Source organism: Pygocentrus nattereri, chromosome 17, assembly GCF_015220715.1.
Source record: "Pygocentrus nattereri isolate fPygNat1 chromosome 17, fPygNat1.pri, whole genome shotgun sequence".
NCBI lineage: Eukaryota > Metazoa > Chordata > Actinopteri > Characiformes > Serrasalmidae > Pygocentrus > Pygocentrus nattereri.
Window position 1 is genome coordinate 7,977,637 of NC_051227.1, and position 11,429 is coordinate 7,989,065.

The 11,429-nt window shown below is 38.2% G+C and overlaps 1 non-coding gene across 1 annotated transcript; it reads right to left on the reverse strand.

Moving 5' to 3' along the window:
- Window positions 1-11,023: 11,023 nt before the first annotated feature.
- LOC119265821 lies at window positions 11,024-11,187 on the reverse strand. Its single transcript, XR_005131753.1, has one exon. It is a non-coding gene; the product is annotated as a U1 spliceosomal RNA (small nuclear RNA).
- Window positions 11,188-11,429: the final 242 nt, after the last annotated feature.

Sequence of the window (11,429 nt, forward strand, 5' to 3'; positions counted from 1 at the left end):
CATTCTGGTACTTCAGGCATTATAATAATTGCTGTACCATTTAAGTGGGAACAGGAAAATGCAAATAGTAAGCCAAGTTCAATCTCATAAAAATGGTTCTGAATGTTATTTTACATCCGAAAGTTATTTGTCTCATATGTGCATCTCTTACACTGGAGCTTTAATCTACGAGTGTCAGTTGCTGATTAATTAATTACTATTACAAGCTGTTCACACTATCAGTTTGAGCTGAGAATCTCCAGATAAAATCTCTGCATGTAGATGTTGCCTTAATTAGAGTGAGGAATAAGGCACATTGAAAGCTAGTTAGTCTCCATGCTAAGTTAAGGGCTAACAGGTAACCCCAAGAGACTGGCTTTTCCTTCCACTCTCTTTTACCTCTGTTGACTCATGAACTCAATCTGATGTCTGCTCCTCTGAAAACAAACTGGACTAACTGACCTCAGGCTGCAACTCACTGATGAGAGGTAAAGGACTCGATATGTTTTGGATGTTGCATTATTTGCATTCATTTATAAAGATAACAACACAATTTTCAATGTGGCCAACTCTAGTTGCAGTTCATGTCCAACACATTGACCAGTACTGGTAACTATCTTTAAATATGGTCAATGGAAACAGAGAGTACAGGCAAGCAAGAGTGTTTTATACAAAGTTCAAAGAGACCAGAAGATAGAACTCATCAGGCATCGCAATATATCATTTGCTATGAACTTTCCCATTCATTGTTATCAACACTTGCAGCTATACAGATGTATAGTTTGTGAGGAAATTAACTTTTTCTTTACCTAATTATGTGCAGTCACTTTTAATAATGTGTAGTCACATTATTTTTCAAAACGCTGCCTCACAGGCATACAGTCAGACAAAAGCATTAGAGCTGGATTTGAAGTGGAACATGTGGGAGAAATTCTGCTGGTGACATTTTATTTTGAGGGGTCCTCTGTAGATGAAATAAATACTTAACAGACTCTCAGTAACATCGACAACACATCAACGATGCACCAGCAGTGAATACATTCAGTAGATTATCAAGAGATTTGAATTAAACTGTGCAAATAAACTGCTTATAATCTACTGAATTCAGTTGTTGTTCACCTTATTTGGTGTCTAAGTTCACATCTGTAGATGTTTAGCCTGAGAAGATTATGGCCACTTGGAGCAGTGTTGAGCACTGTTGTACCAAGAATGCCTGCAGTCAATTCAGCAGAACATCAAGAAAAGTGCATCGGAATCTGCAGAACCAACAAAACTCCAATTTCTATAAAAGACATGGAGGTTGGTATATACTATACAGTATGGTGCAAAAGTCAAGAAAATGCCCTTCCAGTCAAAACACTCAAGCACACCTTATTCATCATCAATCAAACAAAGCAGCTGTTGGTGGAGAGCGGATTGACCACCCCAGATCCTAAACCTCAACATCACTGCATGTGTTTGGGATGACTTGGCTCACGGTAAGCAGAAAATCAAACCAACATTTATGACTGAACTTTGAAGGTGTCGAAAAATATCTCTATAATCCATCACATAACACAGCATGTCCACTTGCACATGGTTACTGATGCTATCACTCGCAATAATGTTACAATGCTATATTAAACACTGTCTTTTACAGCGTCTCTCAGCCAGTTCTGGAAACTTAGTTCTGGATTCTTGTTAGAGCAGCACCTTACTGCCCCACTTTAGCCGGCGTCTAATTCCATCAGAGCTTTGGGAATGGGCTGATTTGCAAAAGAAATTCTGAGCACTATTAGCTCTGAGCAGAACAAGCATTTAAGCGATTTAACACCAGGAATCCACAGCTACAAGGAGAATAATCGAAATGACGTCTTTGTTTCGTAAACAGAGCTGTTAAGAAATAGCTGTTATAAGCTGTTAGGAAAAAGCATCCGTTTCATATACACAGGCCCATTCTGAACCATTTAAATAACCCAGAATCAATGCAATGTAAGGAGCTCAAGCTAAAACCAGCTCAGATAAATAAAACCATGCATCATTATCGCACTGAATTCAGCTGCATAGATGATTTTCTTTTAAATGAGCAGTTTCAGCCCAAAGCTACAAAATGAACAGTCAGTAACAGCTGAAGATCTACAGGACATCAAGCATCAGATAAATGTAGAGATGGTTCTGGTGACATTCTGCAACAGTAGTACTGATAATTCACAGCGGCTGAGAGTTGATATGTAAATTAACTGATATGCAGTTGTTTAGTGCAAAATAGTCCAAAATAATGTCTGCTTAGATTTCTTTGAAGTGGTGGTGATGGGAAGTTGCAGTGTCTACAATGCATATATAGCCATTGTAGTTTGTGAGTCCAGACATCCGACCTGTCTTGGACCCAGTAGTGTTATGTATATAGCCGTCATCGGGACAAAACATCTTATCTCTGGTTTTTGAAGTTTTTCAGTTTTTGACATAATTTGAAATTACCTATCACATTTCATGATGAATGGAGGAAAAGAAATCACCCAGAATCACTTGGAAAAAAAGTCTGGTTCCATTGACTTACATATGCATATGTACATATGCTTACATAGCAACATATGTTTTTTCCTTCCTATATATATATATATTGTATGAAAATTTTAGGCATCTAATCAAATGTTTAAACAATTGACCTCAGCAGTGACCTCAGCATATATCACAATATAAATTAGAATAAAGTCATATTAATGATTCAAATAAACAGAAAAACAACACAAAGTAACAAAAATTTCTTGGGTCCATATTTTTTCTTCACACCTTCACAGCCGCCACAGAGACTCGTTAATATCATCAATTACATCATGAGCTCAATCTACTGAAGCCCTGATTGGTCAAACCAGGAGCTGCTTTTTAACTACATATAATACTGGGCTTCCTCGAGGAGAGGCCTGGAAATGGTTAAACAAACACACCAACATCCAGAAAATCAACATTTATTATATATATATATATATATATATATATATATATATATTCTTTCACCTTTTGCCATCTTTTCCAATTATTTACATTAAAAATAGAAAAAAGAGAAAGGTCAAAAGGGCAGACTCGACCTGGTCAATACAAAATATAAACTGAATGCTATTATTATTCGTTACATAACTATATAATGAAATATGTAATTATATTACGTAATTACAACAATACGGCAAAATAAAAGTAATAACTGCAAATGTCTTCGGTATTTGGACTAGAAGTAGTAGCAAGGCTTGGTCTCCGAGATGACTTTGATTTTTGGGTCTCGACCTTGTTTAGACGCTTGACTCAGTCTCACTTTGTTGTCATCTCATCTTATTTGTCTAAGACTCAGTGAAACTGCAATGATCATAAGACAAGGACCGTTCCCAAGCTCTACCGGACAAATGACATAACCCTTTTTTTACCATTTTGAGCAAAGTTAGCTAAAGTAGGCTTTAGACAACAGATGAAGCCTATTAGAAGAAGCATTTACTAACATTTATATAGGGTTATGTCAGATGTCATGACACATTCATGCAGGAGTCATGTGGCCTGTTCAACAACACCTTAAGTGTTACCATATAAAAGTCACAAATGACTGGAAATTTTATGATGTGAATTTGATGACAATACCTGAGAAAATTTACATTGAACATTCTGAATCACTGTGTCCTCTGGCTAAACTGAGTTTGTTAGTTTCATGTACACCTTGTTTTATGGATGTCTTGTGATATTCTAAAGAAGCAATGGAAACTGCATGGCATGGTTTTCTTATGATATAACACAGAACAATTACTGAAACTTGCCAGAAACTCTGCATATTTTGACCTAATATAGTTAACATATGCAGTGATATGTGTGCAAGTATTTTCAAATGTCTTTGAATATGCTTTGTGAGGTTTTAAAACCTTTGTCTAAATTTAATGAAGAATAGCTCAGGAAGTCTTATTAAAACTCATGCAAATCTCAGAACATCCTCAGAAACTTAGCTGTCAAACATATCAAACAAAGTATGTATGACTTCATTCGTCCACTTGGTCCATTCGTTCATTTAGGTCCATATTGCTTTCATATGTCAAATAAATGGCACTGGTGTTCATTTGAAAGTGGGCTTTCTCAGGGGGTCTCGGTCTATATATTTGGTGAACACCAGGGTTGATAACACTTCATTTGAATAATGTGCTCTTAATGCTTTGAATATGCTTATCTTGAATCTCTTCAATGTTCATTCTATTTTAATGTACATACTATTTACCTAATACATTTACCCCTTAACCGAAAAAAGCTTGACTGAACCCAAACTTCAACCCAAAACCCTCACTCTGGTCTAAACCTCATACTAATCCTAAACCTAAACCTAAACCTAACTCTGACACTGTTGAGAATCAAATGACTTGATTTTTTGGGGGCAGTCATGGGCTGGAGGTTAGGGAACCAGCCTTGTGACCGGAAGGTTGCTGGTTCGATCCCCAGTGCTGACAGCACATGACTGGGGTGTCCTTGAGCAAGACACCTAACCCCCAAATGCTCCCTGGGCACTGTGGATTGGGCTGCCAACTGCTCTGGGCAAGTGTGCTCACTGCCCCCTAGTGTGTGTATGTGCTCTCTAGTGTGTATGTGGTGTTTCACTTCACAGATGGGTTAAATGCAGAGGTGAAATTTCCCTGTTGTGGGTCTAATAAGGGTCTCTTAATACTTAATACTTAAATGACAACAGATAGGTTGGTAATAAATGTAGACAGTTTATTGAGTGCTGTCGAAATAAAGTGAAAAAGAAAGTGATTTGGCCAGTCAATTAAATGGCCAGTCTTCCAAACAGAAGCTTTCAGATCAGTGATAATATTATCAGACTTTATTTCTATGCCTGTAGGAACTGATGCTGCTGCTCTATCTTCAGTTCTAAACGACTCTGCAGGTTACATTAATGTAAAGCTCATTTGTTAAAAGAATAGGGCCTGACAAGATGTTATATATGTCTACCATTAATTCCTCTTCTGATAAGTCTTCTTTTCTAGCTGCTTCCAAGCCTGGAAAGTAACAGAGGAAAGCTATGGCACTTCACTATCTGGCTGAGTGAATGAGATGAGACAGGGAATGTCCAGTTATTCTCTAATATGCAAAAACTGAGCACCAAAAATTTACCAAGTTGTCCCAAGATGTGTTGTGAAATCACATCTGGCCTTGAGATCCTACTGCCTAGCCTGTATTTTACTGTTGATAGCCAGCAGTGCTAAAATCACAATCCATGATGAGTTTATGACCCTCAAAGCTTCAATTAATTAGACTGAATTCAATTTGAGTTTATTTGTATACCGCTTTTTACAATGATGCTGCCACAAAGCAGCTTTACAGAGGTTTGAGAACATACATACAATATACACTCACCGGCCACTTTGCTAGTAAAAGGTTGGACCCCCTTTTGCCTTCAGAACTGCCTTAATTCTTCATGCCATACTTTCAACAAGGTGTTGGAAACGTTCCTCAGAGATTTTGATTGGTTATTTGAGTTCCTGTTGCCTTTCTATCATCTGGAACCAGTCTGCCCATTCTCCTCTGACCTCTCACATCAACAAGGCATTTTCGTCCACACAACTGACCGCTCACTGGATATTTTCTCTTTTTCTGACCGTTCTCTGTAAACCCTAGAGATGGTTATGCATGAAAATCCCAGTAGATCAGCAGTTTCTGAAATACTCAGACCAGCCCATCTGAGTATGGGGAAAATTGGGGAACCAATGGAAAAAAGGAAAAGGGAGCAAACATTGCTAGCTACATTTACACTAGAATTACATTTCTATTATTTTACATACTGTCATTTTAGACCCATTTGCCAAAAAGTGTGTTTTTTTTTTCATTTTTGCAGATTTTTTAAATTTAACATTGAACTCTAATACAAGAAAAAGAGCTAAGTAGGTCACAGGAAAGAGTTGAATAAGTTGTGGCCATGACTTAATAAGCTAAGAGAAAAGGAATAATTGTATCCACGTATCAAAATGATCACAGTTATATCACCTCAACTTAATTATCACAACTTAATTGTCTCATTAAAGTCTCTTAGTCGTGGTAATGACTTCATTGGCTTGATCACAGGCCTTATCTCTTTCCCCTGCCTTATTCACTTGTGGCCATGACTAAATGATCCTGTCCCCACACCATACTAAGTTATGGCCACTCATGATCTTTCATAAGAAATAACTCCACCAAACTGCAACACATGTCTCAAATTCTTCACCGAAGTTTGCAACTGTAGTTGGTTTAGAAAATATGGAAAAATTCAAAGTCCATTCTTTAAAGCTTAGCAAACTCTTGCTGGTTAAGAAACAGATGAGCTGGAGTGAAATGGTGGAGATGAGTATAGCCACAGCACTTGATGCCCTTAAGTAAGTGAACCCTGTGCTTGTTCCAGCTGTGTGTGTTTGGAGAAACTGAAGTACGGTACACGTGGAAAGGAGGTGCTGTTTTTGGCACAAAGTTGGTCCCCTGTGCAGGACAACTGGTCACACTTTCCATTATGGCAACATTGCCAGGAGCACCAACCACCACAGCTGCCAAGTCATCCATGCCAGAACATGTGGCCACCCAGAAAGTGTGTATTTGCACATTTACTACAGAGCATGAACTACTAATCAAGAGTAACCAACCAAATCTACAGAGCTTGAGTGCAAAATAAATAAATAAATAAATAAATAAATCCAAGATCTCTTTCAGTTCATTGGGAAAATACCAGAAGATATTTTCTTCATTTAACACCGACTTAACATTATATATACTGCACTAAGTACAGGTCAAAGTCCTTTCATTTATTTCGCTCTCAAGCAGAATCGTCTTTACTAATGGTTATTCCTAAGGACATCAGTCAAGCCTGGAGTTCCAAAAATGAGTTAAAGTTACAGAGAAAACTGGACTCCTAACAACCACCTGCAAGACCACCAAATCTGTCCCCATCAGATATACACCACTTAATGCTTTCGTTCTTGGGAAAGAAGGCATCAGGCTCCACTCTTGCATCAGATCTGAAAACGTCCACATCCATCCTCCCACTCACAGAAGACGACTCGGGGCCATGGGTCTGAAAGGACGTGTAGCTTCCAAGAAGCCTCACTGAGAAAAGAAAAATGTTTTTGCAAGTCAAACAAAGAAGCTGCTGGTGTTCTTGAAACAATGGACTGACCATCCCAGAGTCCAGACTTCAACGTCAGTGAATGTGTTTGGGAATTACCTGGATTGTAAGAAATAGACAATGAAAAATCAGCTTCTAAAACTACATTTTGAAGGTCTGGAAAAATATCCCAGCAAATATCTTTGACAAAATGAAAGCAAGAAAAGGATGTTAAAGTGGACATTCAAATTAATAATTTTCCTATTGAGGCAGTTTTCTGTGTATATATATATATATATATATATATATATATATATATATATATATATATATATATATATATATATATATATAGTATTGTAATTTGAAAGAAATAATAGAAAACTTTTTTTTTTTTGCACGTTTTTGGGAAAAAAACACTGATGTACCATTCAAATGCAAACATTGTTAAACTATTGTTTGTACCATTTTGGAGAAATTGACCAATTTGAATTTAACACAGTGCTGATGTGGCAACTATAAACATGTACATATATAAAGAATACAAAACAATTTTTTTTACAATTAGGTTTTAAAATGTTATGCAGGTATACAGCATGGGAGGCTAACGTCCACAACAGTACATCACAGCCAATCAGATCAGAGCTAGATATACCAGTCTTAATGACATGGTAACAAAAACAGCCTGATTAATTCTAAGGAAATATTGGTAAATAATCAGGTAAAGATGAACTCTGGCCATTTTTTCTGCATGTAAACATTAGAAGTTGCTTTTGGCAAAAGAATAACAAGAAAAATATCGAACATAGTTCATCTGATGTGTTATTCTCATAAGTTCTGATGTTCTGACAGTTGACATCATTCATAACCACTAGTTTCATATGTTGTAACTTTACTGTCATGAATTTGAAATGATCCTTACACATTATTGATCAAATGAACATGAACAAATTAAACATTAATATTACACTAGACTGTTGTAAATAATATTAAACTGCAGTGATCAAGCTAAATGTGGCTTCTGTCCAATAACATGTTCATATATTTACCGTCAATAAATTAGAGGAATGGCTGGACCACAGGTTTCAGGGAACCTAATTACAGGCTGATGGGCATTCAGAGTGATCAACCAGGCAAATGGTCAATCAGGTAAACAGATTTCTTGGTGACACTGATTCATGAAAGTGCTGGATTCACATTCACGGCACCACATTCAACCTGTGAAAATGTGCTCCACTGGATTCAGATCTGGTGATTGGGGAGGGGGAGTTTGAGATGATGTGACAAGGGATATTTATCATGCTGGAATATGCGCAACACTGTGGCTGTAAAGGGAATGTCATGTTCAACAACAACCCTCAAATAGGTCGCGGCATTCAGACAATGCCCAATATTTGCCAAGTAAACATTTTCCACACCACTACACCACCGGCAGCTTGAACTGCTGACACAAGGCAGCCTAGTTCCATGGGTTTGGGCTGTTTACACCACATTCTGACCCTGCCATCTGCACATCACTGCAGAAATCAAGATTCATTAGACCAGGCAACTTCTATCCAACCTTCAGCTGTCCAGTTTCGGTGAGCCTGAGTCCACTCTAACCTCCTATTTTTGCCTGACAAAACTTGAACCTGATGTGTACTGTTGTAGCCCATCCACCTCAAGATTCAACATGTGCATTGAGATGTTTTATGACTACATCTGCTCTAAATGCTGGTCATTCAAATTACTGTAGCCATTCTGTCAACTCAAGTCTGGGGACACATTTTGTGTCCAAGATGGTAAGGGCCAACTGACCTTAAGAGTTTTGGCCAAGCATTCCATTTATTTCTGAGGTCTTTACTGTATCAAGAGTCTAACATTAATAAAAATATATCCTTGAATTGTTCTTCTCTGAAAAGGTCCCATTTTTAAATCAAAATCATTTTTTCTCTAAACATCATTGCCTTGCCTTGAACTGTATCCTCTGTCCATAGACATTGCTACACTGGATCCTGTTTACAGAGGAGCTAGCTGAGTATATATTTGATTCTGGGGTCAATTAAACTGGATTAAATCGAAAGAATGAGAAAAGCAAGAGATTCTCCATTTGTCTCACTGCTCCATATATGAGGTCACGCAAGTGCTGTTATCCCTCCAAAGCAATATACTCCCACAGAGAATGGGGAGAATGACTGTCCCTCAAGATATAAAATAGATTTTCAGCAAAAAACAAAATGCCATACTTGATTGCATTTGAAATCAGGTCATAATGCTTGAACTGTCCTTGTTGTTCCTCTATGGGAGCCTAGCAGGCAATTAGAATTTAGAGCTAATGTCATGATAGGAGAAAGAAAACAAACAGCGAGATGCAGTTAAGTGAAAAGACAATGGGAAAGATGACATTTCATTGAGGTTGTAATGCCTCAACTAAAACTGACTGGTGCAATGAGGAGTTTGTCAGAGCATTATTGTATGCATGAATTCTGTTCAGTCTAGGGTCAGTAGTACTAAGTTAAGGCCACTGGACGTATGTTTACTAGACAATTCAGTCTCCTGGATGACTGAAAACCTTCAGTGGGGCAACAAATACCTCCTTTCTCAATTGTCCTTTAGGTCTGAAATAGTAGATGGTGGTAGTGATGATGCTGGCCATCATGGGCTAGTCAACCATGACCACAAGGTGCAGTCTGAACAACAGTAACAATACCTAAGATAGAATTAACATTGGTTAATAAATTATCAATAGTATAGTAGGCATAATAGTTATGTAGCTAGATAATCTAGCTAGTTCCAATCATTAGTTTGGTTGTATTTTTTCTTATAATTTTCTGTGATTTTATTGGTTTTGGTCTTTAAGGTGACCAAAGGGTTTCTTGGTTCATTCAATAGTGTGATTGTATATCTATACAGTCTAACCAGTTGAAAAAACACTTGAAAATGCACAATTTTATTGTTTTATACAACAAACTTAAGACGTTTGGTGTATATTTTTGGTCAAGTGGTTACAAACAGCTGTATCAAATACTAAGGCTAATATTAGGCTTGGAGAATCTGGGTTGATATTATGTCCCTCTTTGCTAAAAGCAAGTTTTAGACTCGAAGGACAGTTATTACTGCTATTTTACTATGTTATTAAAATGTAATTATATGGTAGCATAGTTATTTATATACTTAATTGCATTCACTTTCGATTTACACTCTGTATTGTAATGATATCAAACAAAATCAAGGCAGAAATATAAAGAAACTGTAGAACATTCACTTCTTTCCTCAAAGTCTAATCATAATAAAACTTATTTTCTTGTACTTACAATTATCCATATCATATGGAGGGCATGTATAGAAACTGTACTTTAAATAAATGTCTCCTTGTAGCAATGAGTGAGACATGATTATGATAAAATGACACGGTTGATGGTTACATGCCAGTACTGCAATATTCAGAATGTGTAGTGATTGGTTTATATTCTGGTATTTAACATTACACTGCCCAGCCTTAGTTTAGGTTTGGGCCAAATCCTGTTTCACCCCTTGCCATTACCAATTAGCCACATAGTTTTCCACACTGATGCCTAGGAGTAAGATGTCCCAATTTTGGTTGAGATAGAGGGGCAGGGTGAAAGTGAAATTTACCCTCCTCTGCTGTCACTGCAGACGGGCAGGGTCGCCTAGAGAACAGCATTAAGATTAAGATTAAGATTAAGTGATACTTTTTTGATCCCACAACTGGGGAAATTCCACCTCTGCATTTAACCCATCCGTGAAGTGAAACACCACATACACACTAGTGAATAGACACACACACTAGGGGGACACACACTTACCCAGAGCGGTGGGCAGCCCTGTCCACGGTGCCCGGGGAGCAGTTGGGGGTTAGGTGTCTTGCTCAAGTCACCTCAGTCATGGACTGTCGGCCCTGGGGATTGAACCAGCAACCTTCCGGTCACAGGGCCAGATCCCTAACCTCCAGCCCACGACTGCCCCCCAAGTCATCAGGGGAGAGCGCAAACGCAGTCCCCCACTACCAGAAATTATGCAGTCGAGATTCCCGCATTTGGGGAATTCGCAAGGGTCAGCACCACCCAAGTGCAATGGCAGAGCCTCGCCCTGGGTGAACCACCTTCGTGATCATGGTATCGCCCCTGCCAGGTAAGTATCTGTTAGTAGCTGTTAATGAAGTGATGCTCTTTTTATTTGAGGCTCCCGTTTCATAGAGGAAGATTTTAACCACTGCTCCTTGTAACTCAGTTCCAAGGAGAAACTTGAAAACAAGGGGCAGGGGTAAAAAATAGGATTGGGTGTTAGTGCAGGCAACCCACGCCATTCCAACAGCTCAGCAATGAAATCTTTCCCTGCTCTTCTTCGCCAATCTCTGCCCCATCACTCCCAACAGCCAGGT